The following is a 15,211-nucleotide window of genomic DNA, read 5'->3' on the forward strand; positions in this document are numbered from 1 at the left end:
GTTCACTGACAGGTGAAGGCCCCGGAGCCCAGCGCTGGGCTCCGGAACCTAGCGCTGGGCTCCGGGGCCTTCACCTGGGCTCCGGAACCTAGCGCTGGGCTCCGGGGCCTTCACCTGGGCTCCGGAACCTAGCGCTGGGCTCCGGGGCCTTCACCTGGGCTCCGGAACCTAGCGCTGGGCTCCGGGGCCTTCACCTGGGCTCCGGAACCTAGCGCTGGGCTCCGGAACCTAGCGCTGGGCTCCGGGGCCTTCACCTGGGCTCTGGGGCCTAGCGCTGGGCTCCGGGGCCTAGCGCTGGGCTCCGGGGCCTTCACCTGGGCTGAGGGTCTAGCGCTGGGGAGCCGGGAGCGTAGCGCTGGGGAGCCGGGAGCGTAGCGCTGGGGAGCCGGCTAGCGCCGGTTACCTGCTGCCTGGCGGTGGGTGACTGGTCGGCGGCTGCGGTGGGTCCGGTCGGCGGCTGCGGGGCGTCTGGTTGTCAGGGAGACACAGCTGGTAGCGTCTCGGGAGCGCGCACGTCGGGCTGCAGCAAGCGACGGGAAAAGAGTCGGCGGCCATCTTGGGGAAACTTTTATAAGTTGCTGAAACGCTGGAACGGTAAGTACAAACCAGCTAGAAAAGTCATTTACAGGGGGGCTTAGTAATGTATGCTTAATGGGGGGGACTGGGCAAAAAAAAAAATTCACTGCTTCCTCGAGACATCTCCTTTAAGCCCTCAACGAAAAAGATTTATTCCAAAGTCTGGAAAAAATTTTCGGAATGGATAGGTCAGGCCATCCAGCAGTTAGACCAGCCAGACATCCGGAAAATTTTAGATTTCCTCCAGGCGGGCCTGGATAAAGGGTTGAGTCCAAATACCCTCAAAGCCCAAGTGGCGGCTTTGGGGGCATTTTTTGATCTTGCGCTTGCTGAGCATAGGTGGATTAGAAGGTTTCTTAGCGGGGCGACTAGATTGCATCCATTTACAAGGCGTACAGCGCCCCCCCTGGGATCTGACCATAGTCCTTAAGGCCTTCTGCGATCCTCCGTTTGAACCAATTAGTGACCTATCCATCACCTTCTGACGTATAAGGTAGCCCTCGTTGTGCCGGTCACGTCAGCTAGGCGCGTGGGTGAAATCCAGGCTCTTTCACAGAGACCCCCATATATGACTATTCACCCAGACAAGATTGTATTCTCTTCAGACCCTTCTTTCCAACCTAAAGTCTTGTCAGACTTCCACAGAGGCCAGCCAATAGTCATTCCAGCCTTCTGCCAAAACTTTAAAAACGAAAAGGAGCAGAGCCTCCATAATCTTGACGTTAAGAGCGGTACCAGCGTAACTTGAAGCGATGGAAAGTTTCAGGAAAACTGATAAACTTTTCGTTCAATTTCAGGGGCAGGCCAAAGGAAGGGCCGCTTCTAGAGATGCGATCGCCCGGTGGCTCAGGAGAGCCGTCCGGGAGGCTTACAAGGCCAAGAGCATCCCTCCCCCAGAAGGATTGAAGGCCCACTCTATGCGAGCGGTGGCATCTTCCTGGGCAGAAAGAGCGCATGCCTCGATCGAACAGATCTGTAACGCAGCCACGTGGACTTCTAGTCATACATTTATTAAACACTTCAGGCTGGACTAGTCAGGATGCAACCTTCGGGAGGAAGGTGCTTCAAGCAGTAATCCCTCCCTTAAAAAGCCCATGCCAGTTATCTGGTATTCCTCCAGCGTATGCTGTCATGATATCGGAGGGAAAAGGGAAATTTTTCTTACCAATAATTCCCTTTCTTGAAGGCATCATGACAGCATCCCCCCCCCCCCCCCCCCTACCAACATGGTTACCCTCGTTTTGTCTAACACATGAGGTAATGTGTACGCTTATGATTTTCGTGTCTGAGGTGTGTGACGCCAATAAAAACACCCCTTCTGGTTAAGTATTCTGTCACTGTGGTTGTTTGGAACGCACAGGTGTTGGTGGAGGGGAGGTGCCTTTTATGCTCTACCTCTCCCTGTCCCTTCAGGTCAGCAGGTGAGCGACCTCCAGCGTACGCCATCATGATGCCTTCAAGAAAGGGAATTATCGGTAAGGGAAATTCCCGTTTTTCCATTTAAAATGGACACTAAGATCTTAAGCACTTCTGGATTTCCGCATGCATATAAGCATCCTGTTATGAAGTGTGTACGAGTCACTCCATTACTGACGGCTATTCGCAGTCCCCACGGGGATGAAGGAAGCTCCTGCTGTGGCAGACGTCCGCGACATTCTCCCTATGTTTTCAACAGGGCCAGCGCTGCTGCCGTCGGCCCCATTGACAGCACTGGCGATATCACAGAGTTTTTCTTGTACTGCGAGGCGAGTGTTTTCACTTGCTCTCACAGCGCAAGAGAAAAAAAACTTAAGTGGGTGTGAGCCCTTAGTTTTATAACGGATCCATTAAGAGCTGATACGGCGCCATTCTCATCACCGTTATGTATCAGTAACGGTTGGGCTGGCGCTGTGGGTCTGGGAGCAGCCTGGTACATTGTGGGCATCAGCTGCCTGCGTTCATGTAATCCAAAACTGTCGTGTATCCACAAGTGAATATAACCCCATTCAATGGGGGAGATCCAGGTGCGACACCCAACGCCGCTTCTATGTAGAAACCGTATGAAGAACGTAACCTACTTCTTATTTTTCCCATTACCGATTACAAATCCGTGTCATATGAACTGCATTGAGGATTCCTCGGAGTGCAATGATGAACATATAAAACCTAACAGCGTAAAAAGAGTGCAAGTAATAAAAACCTTCTGCATCTCTGAACAATTCTGGCGGCCATCTTTCCATCAGTAAAGAGTTAAATGCCAAACATGCTGCCGTAAGGCCGGCTCTCTTGCAGAAGATCAAAAAACTGCAGCATGTCTTCTGCTGCGAGAATCACCGACTCTTCCCTGTAAGAGCATGAAGAGGCGGCATCACACTTGTAGGTCATGTGATTTACATGCGACTGCGATGCAATTTTTCCCATTTTAGCTATTGGAACATTCCGTTTTTTTCATGAGGGTAAATAGCGACGGTACAGCGATGTGAAATCCGATTTCTAAGGTGGAAGGTCATTGCAGAAGCCTGAAAATCACACATTTACAAGTGCAGTAAAGGCGGGATTTTCTGAGATTTCTATCACACTTGTCTTCAGGGAGATATAACAGAAAATATATTTATATATATGAAGGTGAAAGCTCTCACTCACTGACTGACTGAATGACTCGCCACTAATTCCCTAACTTCCCGATGTTGTACAAATATGAAATTTGGCAGATCATTCTTTAGGTCCTAAATAGGAAAAGTAAAGGGGTCACAACTCGATTATTCAATGCTAAGTGCAAAATTAAGTGCACCCCTATGTAATATAACTTCCCAGTGTTGTACATGCGTGAAATTTGCCGCAAGCATACTTTAGGTACTAAATGAGGAGAGTGGGAGGGGCTGTACATTCTGCAGAGGGACATCGGTACATGCAGCCTGAGCACAATCTAACGCTCCTCTATGTGTATACATATTTTATTCCTCAGTTACTCTAAGGTAACCTTGACTTCATAGATCATTGCTATATCAAATTAACTTGGGCGAAGCTGGGTATATGAGCTAGTTTGTCATATTTGCAAAAATAATGTCACTGGTGCCATAACTGGTGTCTAATATACGGGATGGAGGGATGAATAACGGAGGCGTAAGTGGGCTGTGACTCTTATCCCCCTGGAGTCAGCCCCGCAGTATGCAGTAATCTCTGCACGGCCGCTGATGGGCAATTGCACCTGCATCCTCCACCAAGCAAAGTGAGCTTACTGCCAAAAAGTATTAACCCTCTTATTCTTAAGGGAGAGACATCTAGATGGCAGGTACTGCATGATGAGAGTATGAATGTGCCCTCCTGCTCGTCATTGCTGGATGGCACCACTTTGCCCCTGCTGTCCCTAGAGCTCTCAGAGTTGGCTCATTCAAGCTCTGTAAAAGTTGGAGCTGACCAGAGAGGAAGCAGCGGGGTCACAGCAGTCGATGCTGGCATACCCTAGTGGTAAGCTCTGGTGCCCCCACACAATCAGCTAAGGGGGACATGCCTAGTCTGCCCACATGACCCCCACTGCTGTACTCAGGGGGTCCTGGGTGCCTCTCCTGTGCAGATTTCTCTTCTTTGGGTAGGGAACGTTTTGCAGTCTTCCTCACCCTCTGCTGTCTCCATAGATACAATTCTAGGACAGGCAGAAGGTTGATGCCGCCATCTCCCCTCTCTTGGCCCGCTGCCCACTGGCACACATTCAGCTTACACAATGTGTGGGCAGGGAGTTCACAGGCTGCTGGGGACAGATTGGGTCAAAGTCCACCAAACAGGCTACAGCATCACCCAGCCATGAGGCCCCAGAGCTGGATGCTGATCCTGTGCTGTGTGACCCCAGGGGCCCTCCAGGCAGGTAAGTATGTATAAGTCCTGGCAGCCGGGCGGGGATGTAATCTCAGAGGTGGAAGGAAGTTGTTGGCGGGAAGAGGAGGAGGAGGGGTTATGATAACAAGTAAGGTAAGAAGTATGAGCACATGACCGCCCACCAATGCTGGGGAGGGGCCATAACAACCACCTGTAGGACAGATAAACACACGCTGTTGTTCTCTGTTATCAGATGTCAGTGTAGAAGAGTAGATACACGGCAGCAAATGAAGGCAAAAATTGTCCCCTAAGAACCTTCTTTATGTGAGGAGGGAAATGCAAAAGCCAGAAGCGGTCAGGATCCAAACCCGCATCACATCCAGCAAAAATACACAGCTGGTTTTAATACGTCTTATGCTGCAGGAAAGTGTATTTTTGCTGGATGTTATCAGATGGCAGGCTGAAGAGACGGTGATTGTAGGACAGGTAAATGACAGCTATTACTCTCTGTTATCAGTCGTTTCAGGCTGGGTAGAGGCTGAATACTCTCCATTGCTCTCTGCTATCTGCTATCAGGCTGGAGAGGTTAAAGCCCCTCTTAAGTGGGACGACTGTCCCGGCGATGCTCGCTCTTCTGCTTTTACACAGGGGGATCATCACTATTGAATGTAGACGGCGTGCGCTGGAGATACTTCCGTCCGCCGCCATTCGCAGTAAACGGACAGTCGTTCATAGGTGGTACCGCCTGTTTACATTGAACCGTGCAGCGACGGCCCAGTGAGGCTTTTATGGTCTGCATGAAAGATCCGGCCAGCGGTTTATGGCGTTTAAAGGTGCAATTATCGTGCGAACTGCTCCATCTATTGAGCGATTTGTAGAAGGCATCTTCTGTTATGTAATGCGGATTGTTCTCTGTTATCTGCAGGTGCAGAGAGGGGGCGTCCAACAGTAACCACTAAATACGGGCGGCTTCGTGGGGTAACGGTGCCAGTAAAGACAGACAGAACCGTCCACGCCTTCTATGGAGTCCCATATGCCAAACCTCCGATGGGTTTATATCGATTCACAGCCCTGGAGCCCCCCGAGGGCTGGAGCTCGGTGAAGGAGGCAGCGGAGTATCCCCCCATGTAAGTAAGGTTGGGGTGCACAGCTGCACAGAGCACCCCTTCATCTTACAAAGGCATGTTGACCTACCGTAATTCACCTATCAGACCTATAAACCTGGATACAAGTTGTCACTCTCTGTTATCAGCCACTTTAGGGTAAAGCCTACTTTCTGCAATTACTGACCATTAGAAAGAAGGTAAAGAGACAGATCGCTCCAGACACGAAAGCCTCCGAAGCAGCGCAATCTAGGAATGTGGTCAGGACTGTTTCCTTGCAGCGCTGGGGTCCCGTCTGGGGGCAGCACATGCATGGAGTTTGTATGTTCTCTCCGTGTTCGCGTGCGTCACCTCTGGATGCTTTGGTTTTCAATCACACTCAAAAAATATACAGATTATCTTGAAACTTAGACTGTGACCCCCCAATGTAAGTGATGGCAATGTCTGTAGAGTGACAGGGGGCTGACAGACCCCGATGTTCTGCGCGGTGACCCCCCCGTCTCTTGCACAGGTGTCTGCAGTCTTCAGAGTTACTACAGTGGACACACAAGTTGTTTGGCGCTGGAGCCGAGATAAAGTTGCCGCCATTTTCTGAGGACTGCTTGTACCTGAACATCTACACTCCGGCAGACAGGGGGCAGCGCGCTAAGCTACCGGTGAGAGGCCTTCCTTATGTTACTTAGTGTAATGGGTCCATACTGCGTCTCCCTGTGGTGTCGGCAGTCTATATGACTCAGTCCGGCGCGGTTCATGTTTAGCTGATCCTTCTGCGCAGGTGATGGTCTTTATACATGGCGGAGCGCTGTTAGTGGGCGGAGCAGCGTTTTACGATGGTTCTGCGCTGAGCGCCTACGAGGATGTTGTGCTGGTGGTCGTACAGTACCGGCTGGGAATCCTGGGGTTCCTGTGGTAAGTGACAAGACTTCCTGCCCCCTTTGTACTCTCCAGTTAGACGTGACTTCTAGTAGATTCTATAGAGGCGTCCATTCTGTCCCCCCCATCTGAGATGTGAGACCCCCTTACCCGTCATGTCTGATGACCCCTGCACATAGATAACTGCCCCCTCTCCTCCAGCACTGGTGATGGCCAGGCATCTGGGAACTACGGCTTCTTGGATCAGGTTGCGGCTCTCCGGTGGGTTCAGGAGAATATTGCGGATTTCGGAGGTGACCCCGACGCTGTGACCATATTTGGTGAATCGGCTGGTGCAGTCAGCGTCTCCGTCCTGGTGAGCGCCACCCATCTCTCCAGCCATGACTGCAACTTCTGAGCATTTATAACAAACTCTTTGTTTCAATTCCTCACTATTTTCAAGATCTCTGCTTGATGTCAGTGACTGGAAACATTCTTGTTTATACCCAGATACTGAAAGCTTGTACAATCCTAATAGTTCTCACAGCTGATGATTTGTTTCAATTGTATCCAGTATAGACTATTCTACATGAGGTAAACAGGCAGGCCTCCAGACTGACACATTGTAACAAAATAGCAGGACATAAGAGGGAGGTGTGCTGCTGGCATCCGGACATAACAAACCCTTAGCTGTGAAAGCAAGGGTCCGACAGGTTTCCAGTCCCTGGCAGTAATCAAAAATGTCCTTACAGGCAGCAAGCAGAGATCTTGTAAACGGATTTTAGTATTGGTGACTTCTGCTCAGTATGGAACAGAACAGCTGCAGACATCCATATAGCGGACTCCACCTTGAGCCTTGGGGTCTTTGCCAACACCTCTCCATATGTCTGACTCCATTTTTTGTCTTGGGGTCTTTGAAAACACCTCTCCATATAGCAGACTCCACCTTTTGCCTTGGGGTCTCTGCAGACATCTCTCCATATGACTGACTCCACCTTGTGCCTTGGGGTCTTTGAAAACACCTCTCTATATAGCGGACTCCACCTTGTGCCTTGGGGTCTCTGCAGACACCTCTCCATTTACTGATCTACATCTTATGTCTTGGGGTCTCTGCAGATATCTCTCTATATAGCGAACTCCACCTTGAGCCTTGGGGTCTTTGATGACACTTATCTATATAATGGACTCCACCTTGTGCCTTGAGGTCTCTGCAGACACCTCTCCATATAGCAGACTCCACCTTTTGCCTTGGGGTCTTTTCCGACACCTCTCCATATGACTGACTCCACCTTGTGTCTTGGGGTCTTTGCGAACACCTCTCCATATACTGAACTACACCTTGTGTCTTGGGGTCTCTGCAGACATCTCTTTATAGCGTACTCCACCCTGAGTCTCGTAGTCTTTGCCGACACCTCTCTATGTAGCAGACTCCACTTTGTGCCTTGGAGTTTCTGCAGACACCTCTCCATATACTGAACTATACCTTGTGTCTTGGGATTTTTGCAGACTTCTCTCTATTTAGCAGACTCCACCTTGAGCCTTGGGGTCTTTGCCAACACCTCTCCATATGTCTGACTCCATTTTTTGTCTTGGGGTCTTTGAAAACACCTCTCCATATAGCAGACTCCACCTTTTGCCTTGGGGTCTTTGCCGACACCTCTCCATATGACTGACTCGACCTTGTGTCTTGGGGTCTTTGAAAACACCTCTCTATATAGCTGACTCCACCTTGTGTCTCCGGGTCTTTGCCGACACCTTTCTATATAGCAGACTCCACCTTGTGCCTTGGGGTCTTTGCCGACACCTCACCATATGACTGACTCCATCTTGTGTCTTGGGGTCTTTGAAAACATTTCTCTATATAGCGGGCTCCACCTCGTGTCTTGGGGCCTTTGCAGACACCTTTCTATATAGTGAACTACACCTTGTGTCTTGGGGCCTTTGCAGATACCTCTCCATATAGTGAACTACGCCTTGTGTCTTGGGGCCTTTGCAGATACCTCTCCATATAGTGAACTACACCTTGTGTCTTGGGGTCTATGCAGACCCTTCTCTGAATATCACGGTCTTCGGTTCCTCTCTGAATATCGGACTCCGCCTTGTGTTTTGTAGATGTTGTCTCCTTTGAGTAAAGACTTGTTCCACAGAGCCATCGTAGAGAGCGGAGTCGCCCTCATCCCCGGGGTAATAGTCAATGAGACTACAGACCTGCTCCACTTCAGAGAAGTAAGTACACCCCTCCCCCTGCATCCCTGTTGCATTACAATGACTGGTCATACAGGTGTGGGCTTCTCTTCCAGGTGGTAGCCTCCATCTCTGGCTGTGAGCCCACCGGCCTGGTTGACTGTCTGAAGAAGAAGACCACCGATGAACTCCTTTCTGTTATGTCACATATGGTATATTATAACGGGGTCATCTATATCTGCATCACAAGGAATCAATGAGGAGTGATGACTGATGGGTTATGAGTAATGAATGATAAGAGAGAACTAATGAGTGATAAATGATGGCTAATGAATAAAATGAGTAATAAGTGAAAGGTGATAAATGAGTGATGACTGACGAGTGACAGATAATGAAAATAAGCGTCAGGTAATTAATGATTAGTAATGACTGATCAATGAGAGGTAAAGAATAATGAGAGAGAACTGATGAGTGACAGGTAATTAATGAGGAGTAATAAGTGAATGGTTAAGAATGAGTGATGACTAGTGAGTACCAGGTATTGGTAGTGACAGGAGGTAACAGGTTGTAACTGATGAGAGAGAACAGATGAGTGATGACTGATGGGTAATGAGTAATAGATAATGAATAATAAGAGACAAGTAATAAATGATGAGTGATAGGTAATGAATGATGAGAGAACAGATGTGTGACAGGTAATTAATGATGAGTAATAAATGACCACTGAGTGAGAACTGATGAGTGACAGGTAATTGATGATGATGCGTAATTGACAGGCAGTGAATGATGGGAGAATACCTTTGAGTGAAAGCTAATTAACAATACGTGATGAGTGATTAGTATGCGTGATGAATGACCGGTAAAGAATGAGGAGAGAGAACTCATGACTGACAGGTAATTAATGATGAGTTATAACTGAAAGGTAATGAATGAGTAACAGATAATGAGTGATAAGAAAGAACTTATGAGTGACAGGTAATTAGTGATGAGTAACTGGTCGTACATGATGACAGAGAATGGATGAGTAATGACTGATGGTTAATGAGTGATGAGTAACAGATAGTGAATAATAACTGGGAGAAACCCTATGAGTGACAGCTAATTAACGATAACTGATGAGTGATGGCTGATAAGTGACAGGTAATGAATGACAAGTGACGGCTGACATGTAAGAAATGATGAGGAAAAATTAGTAAGTGACAGTAATGAATGATAGAAGCCTCCAGCCTGGTAGAGCTGGAGGATGATACTTTGTAGTTAGACACCTCGGTAACGGTAGACAAGGTGACTACAAATGTTAACAAGGTTAATTACAGATTTCTCCAACTGCCCTTTTCCAGCATTTACACATCCAACCCCCATTAGAGCACCGTACCCGCCGACCAGAGAACCTCATCACACATCATCACACACTTTCATTCGGCTCCTGCCATATTCTTTTGAAATGTCTCTTTGCAATCAAATGTCATGTCCTGTCTGCGCAGACCGTCCCAAATCTACCAGTGTGTGTGGATGGGGTCGTCCTAACCGAGCCTTCTGAAGAGACCCTCTATACCAAACAAGTCTACAGCGCCCCCCTTATCATTGGAGTGAATGACCAGGAATGTGGCTGGTTACTCCCAAAGGTGAGAATGTGATGTATATACACAGTGACTCCACCAGCAGAATAGTGAGTGCAGCTCTGCAGTATAATACTAATTAACCACGAATGTTCTTCGCCTTGAGGTGAATGTTTAAGGTAATTCTTGTTCTTGGTATCAGCTCCTTAATGCCTCAGACATATTGGAGGAGATGGATAAAGAAACTGTTCTAGAGAACCGGAAGAACTTTCCGCACCTGGTGAGACCTTCATCCCTGCAGACTGTGGTGTCTCTGATGTTGTGTAGGACTGACTGTAGCTGATGTTCTGTTATTGCAGGGCGTCTCCGCCCACATGATTCCCTCACTAGTGGATGAGTATTTTGGGGGACAGATGACCCTGCAGAGCTCAGAAACAGGTTTCTGGATCTGTGCGGTGATGTGTCTCTGGTTATCCCGTCTCTCAGAGCAGCAAGATATCACCGAGGTACAAGCTATGTCCATGGATATTATTGTAGCGTCCTCTGCATTGGCATCATAGTAATCCTGCTTGTGGGAAATGACGGGCGGATGTGTCAGAACAGGGGGGCTAGGGGCAAATAGAGCAGGAGTAGCCGGGGGGCCGGACCCTTAACCTGGATATGTCAGTATAAATCACTGCGTACAGAACACCCACCCAAGACCCAAATAACGTAAACACAACAGCACTTGTGCGTGCCTTATCAAATAAGGGAGGCTCCTTTCGGTGTGTGTTGCGAGCCCCCAAAGGAGTCTGGATCCATGACCCCTATAAAGTCTAGCAAGAAACGGTGTGTTGGAGCCATAAAGCAGGGTGCCCAAATACGTCAAGGCATAGAATTAAAGGAACTCCATCTTTATTTAAGCCACACACGGGCTTGATGCCAACGTTTCGGCTGTCGCCGCAGCCTTTGACGTCCTCTTCCTAACTCCTGTCTTTGATGGATGAGCTTCGAGGTAACATTTTATGGCTCACATCCTCTTTCCCCACAGACTCCGGATCCCCTGTCTTCTTCTATGAGTTCCAGCATCGCCCGTCAGTACTGAAGGATAGGAGATCTGCCTTCGTGAAATCTGACCATGGAGACGAGCTGATGTTTGTGTTCGGAGGACCCTTCCTGAGAGACGGTGCATTCTTCTCAATGGGTAAGCCAATGTTGGCCATAATGGCTGAACACCTTCCTTCTAGGAGTACCACTTGGTCCTCTATTCTTAGTATTAGGCCATAAGACCAGAGAGGTCTTCAGCCATTATGGCCAGTGGCTTACCTTACAGCCAGCATTGGCCTAATACTAAGAATACAGGACCAAGCGGTACTCCTAGGAGGGAGAATGAAGCTTGTGGGCCAATGATCGTGGGGGCATCCACAAACCCTACCTCTTCCATCCAGTGAAGTACAAGATCAGCCATGTTGAATTTTTTTGGCTGCTGCTCATAGGGTGCAATTTCTTCATGCTATATAATATGACTATATATTATGACTCTTCTCTTTACAAGGTGACGCTCCTGATGAAGAGCGAACCCTCAGTAAGACAGTCATGAAATACTGGGCCAACTTTGCTCGCAATGGGTAAGATGCCATTATAATGTCCCTGGACATTGTTGTACACTCTGGGCCTAACCTTCAGTATACTCCATAGAGGCACGGTGCACGGGGGAGGCGTGAGGCACGGTGCACGGGGGAGGCGTGAGGCACGGTGCACGGGGGAGGCGTGAGGCACGGTGCACGGGGGAGGCGTGAGGCACGGTGCACGAGGGAGGCGTGAGGCACGGTGCACGAGGGAGGTGTGAGGCACGGTGCACGGGGGAGGCGTGAGGCACGGTGCACGGGGGAGGCGTGAGGCACGGTGCACGAGGGAGGCGTGAGGCACGGTGCACGGGGGAGGCGTGAGGCACGGTGCACGGGGGAGGCGTGAGGCACGGTGCACGGGGGAGGCGTGAGGCACGGTGCACGGGGGAGGCGTGAGGCACGGTGCACGAGGGAGGTGTGAGGCACGGTGCACGAGGGAGGTGTGAGGCACGGTGCACGAGGGAGGTGTGAGGCACGGTGCACGGGGGAGGCGTGAGGCACGGTGCACAAGGGAGGCGTGAGGCACGGTGCACAAGGGAGGTGTGAGGCACGGTGCACGGGGGAGGCGTGAGGCACGGTGCACGAGGGAGGTGTGAGGCACGGTGCACGGGGGAGGCGTGAGGCACGGTGCACAAGGGAGGCGTGAGGCACGGTGCACGGGGGAGGCGTGAGGCACGGTGCACGGGGGAGGCGTGAGGCACGGTGCACGAGGGAGGCGTGAGGCACGGTGCACGGGGGAGGCGTGAGGCACGGTGCACAAGGGAGGTGTGAGGCACGGTGCACGGGGGAGGCACGGTGCACGGGGGAGGCGTGAGGCACGGTGCACGGGGGAGGCGTGAGGCACGGTGCACGGGGGAGGCGTGAGGCACGGTGCACGGGGGAGGCGTGAGGCACGGTGCACGGGGAGGCGTGAGGCACGGTGCACGGGGGAGGCGTGAGGCACGGTGCACGGGGGAGGCGTGAGGCACGGTGCACGGGGGAGGCGTGAGGCACGGTGCACGGGGGAGGTGTGAGGCACGGTGCACGGGGGAGGCGTGAGGCACGGTGCACGGGGGAGGCGTGAGGCACGGTGCACGGGGGAGGCGTGAGGCACGGTGCACGAGGGAGGTGTGAGGCACGGTGCACGAGGGAGGTGTGAGGCACGGTGCACGAGGGAGGTGTGAGGCACGGTGCACGGGGGAGGCGTGAGGCACGGTGCACAAGGGAGGCGTGAGGCACGGTGCACAAGGGAGGTGTGAGGCACGGTGCACGAGGGAGGCGTGAGGCACGGTGCACGGGGGAGGCGTGAGGCACGGTGCACAAGGGAGGTGTGAGGCACGGTGCACGGGGGAGGCACGGTGCACGGGGGAGGCGTGAGGCACGGTGCACGGGGAGGCGTGAGGCACGGTGCACGGGGGAGGCGTGAGGCACGGTGCACGGGGGAGGCGTGAGGCACGGTGCACGGGGGAGGCGTGAGGCACGGTGCACGGGGGAGGTGTGAGGCACGGTGCACGGGGGAGGCGTGAGGCACGGTGCACGGGGGAGGCGTGAGGCACGGTGCACGGGGGAGGTGTGAGGCACGGTGCACAGGGGAGGTGTGAGGCACGGTGCACGGGGGAGGTCTGAGGCACCGTCTTGTATGAGGAGTGCAGGACATAATAGACCTGAACATATATATGGACAATTTGGAGAATGGTCAGTCCTCAGTGCCTCCTACACCCCATTTATAAAGTGACCTCATTAGGCTTTCACCCCACTAACACTGTTATTTCCTGCAGGGATCCCAATGGGCCGGGCCTGGTGCTCTGGCCACAGTTTGACCATGAAGAAGGTTATTTGGAAATTAATTTAAAGCAGCGATTGGCTAAAGACCTGAGGCCAGGAAAAACCGAATTCTGGACTGAGAAAATCCAGAAGATACCAAGCAATAAGCACACAGAGCTGTAGATGTCTCCAATGGGATCGGCGCAACACTCCTGTGTATCCAGAAAAAGAGAAGAATGAAAATCGTGTCTCCAATGGGATAGTCACTGACCGCTGAAGGTCCAGGACTGATCTAATACCCGCAGGGGGTACACAGAGATGACTGCCCATCTTTAGGGGGTACACAGAGATGACTGCCCATCTTTAGGGGCTGCTGATTAACCATTTAGAGGGTTATTGGATTTATTTGTAACAGTACTGAAAGTCTTTTATGTTAAATATATATTAAAAAGGGTCCTTTTAGTCAAGTTCTTGGCCGGATGTAACAAGCGTCAATGAACATGCAGGCCGAGCGTTAGTTACCATTGTTCATCCCCCATAGGCCGGTTCTCGGTATCGCGGTTCACAGGAGCCGATTACACTCAATAAATCAGTATTTTCTGCTCACTGAAACTGATTGTTGGTCACTTTACACAGATCTACTGTCAGGCAAACAAGAGCTTGGAGGAATGTCTGGGGCCGATAATAGGCCATGTATAAAGACCTTAAAGGGGTTGTCCCGCGCCGAAACGGGGTTTTTTTTTTTCAACAGCCCCCCCCGTTCGGCGCGAGACAAACCCGATGCAGGGACCTAAAAAAAAAATCCGCACAGCGCTTACCTGAATCCCCGCGCTCCGGTGACTTCTGACTTACCGGTTGAAGATGGCCGCCGGGATCTTCTCCCCCGGTGGACCGCAGCTCTTCTGTGCGGTCCATTGCCGATTCCAGCCTCCTGATTGGCTGGAATCGGCACGTGACGGGGCGGAGCTACACGGAGCCGCTCTCCGGCACGAGCGGCCCCATTCAGAAAAGAAGAAGACCCGGACTGCGCAAGCGCGTCTAATCTGGCGATTAGACGCTGAAAATTAGACGGCACCATGGAGACGAGGACGCTAGCAACGGAGCAGGTAAGTGAATAACTTCTGTATGGCTCATAATTAATGCACAATGTACATTACAAAGTGCATTAATATGGCCACACAGAAGTGTATAGACCCACTTGCTGCCGCGGGACAACCCCTTTAAGAAGCGGTGTGGGGTTCAGGCGCTTCTACGCTGTGATCATTCAGTGTAAACACAGCCAACGACTGAATGACAAACAAGAATTCATTCGTCTCTCATTCATTTTATGGAGGCATCATAATAATCTCTTGCTTGTTCGTTCGTCGCGTGTGAAGAGCATTTGTTCAGTTATGCACATTGACTGGTACAGTGAATGGGAACAAGTGAATGATTTCATTCCTTATATAAACAGGCCACATGAGTGAACGAATAAACCGATTTAAAAGCAGTCTTAGGGTGAATGCACACGGGCGGAAACTCTGCGGTGGGATTTCCGCCCGTGCATGCTGCGACAGGATTGCATTGGTTTATGCTATGCAGACTGCCGCGATTTGACCACATGAAAACTTGGGGGTAAACAAATCGCGGTATGTCCTATCTGTCCGGTTCTGCACTGCGCATGGGCAGCAACTGGCACATCGCAGTGCAGAGAGAGAAGACACCGGACGGGTGAGTATAAGGTGAATGCCGGGGCACAGGTCCCATCCTGCTGCAAGAATTCTCGCAGCGGGATCCGACTTGGCTGTCTGCATGG

At 51.1% G+C, this 15,211-nt stretch overlaps 1 pseudogene; it reads left to right on the forward strand.

The window, feature by feature from the left end:
- Positions 1–285: 285 nt before the first annotated feature.
- LOC136582753 (liver carboxylesterase-like) lies at positions 286–14,038 on the forward strand (annotated as a pseudogene).
- The last annotated feature ends 1,173 nt before the right edge of the window (positions 14,039–15,211 follow it).

This window comes from Eleutherodactylus coqui, chromosome 11, assembly GCF_035609145.1.
Source record: "Eleutherodactylus coqui strain aEleCoq1 chromosome 11, aEleCoq1.hap1, whole genome shotgun sequence".
Lineage (NCBI taxonomy): Eukaryota > Metazoa > Chordata > Amphibia > Anura > Eleutherodactylidae > Eleutherodactylus > Eleutherodactylus coqui.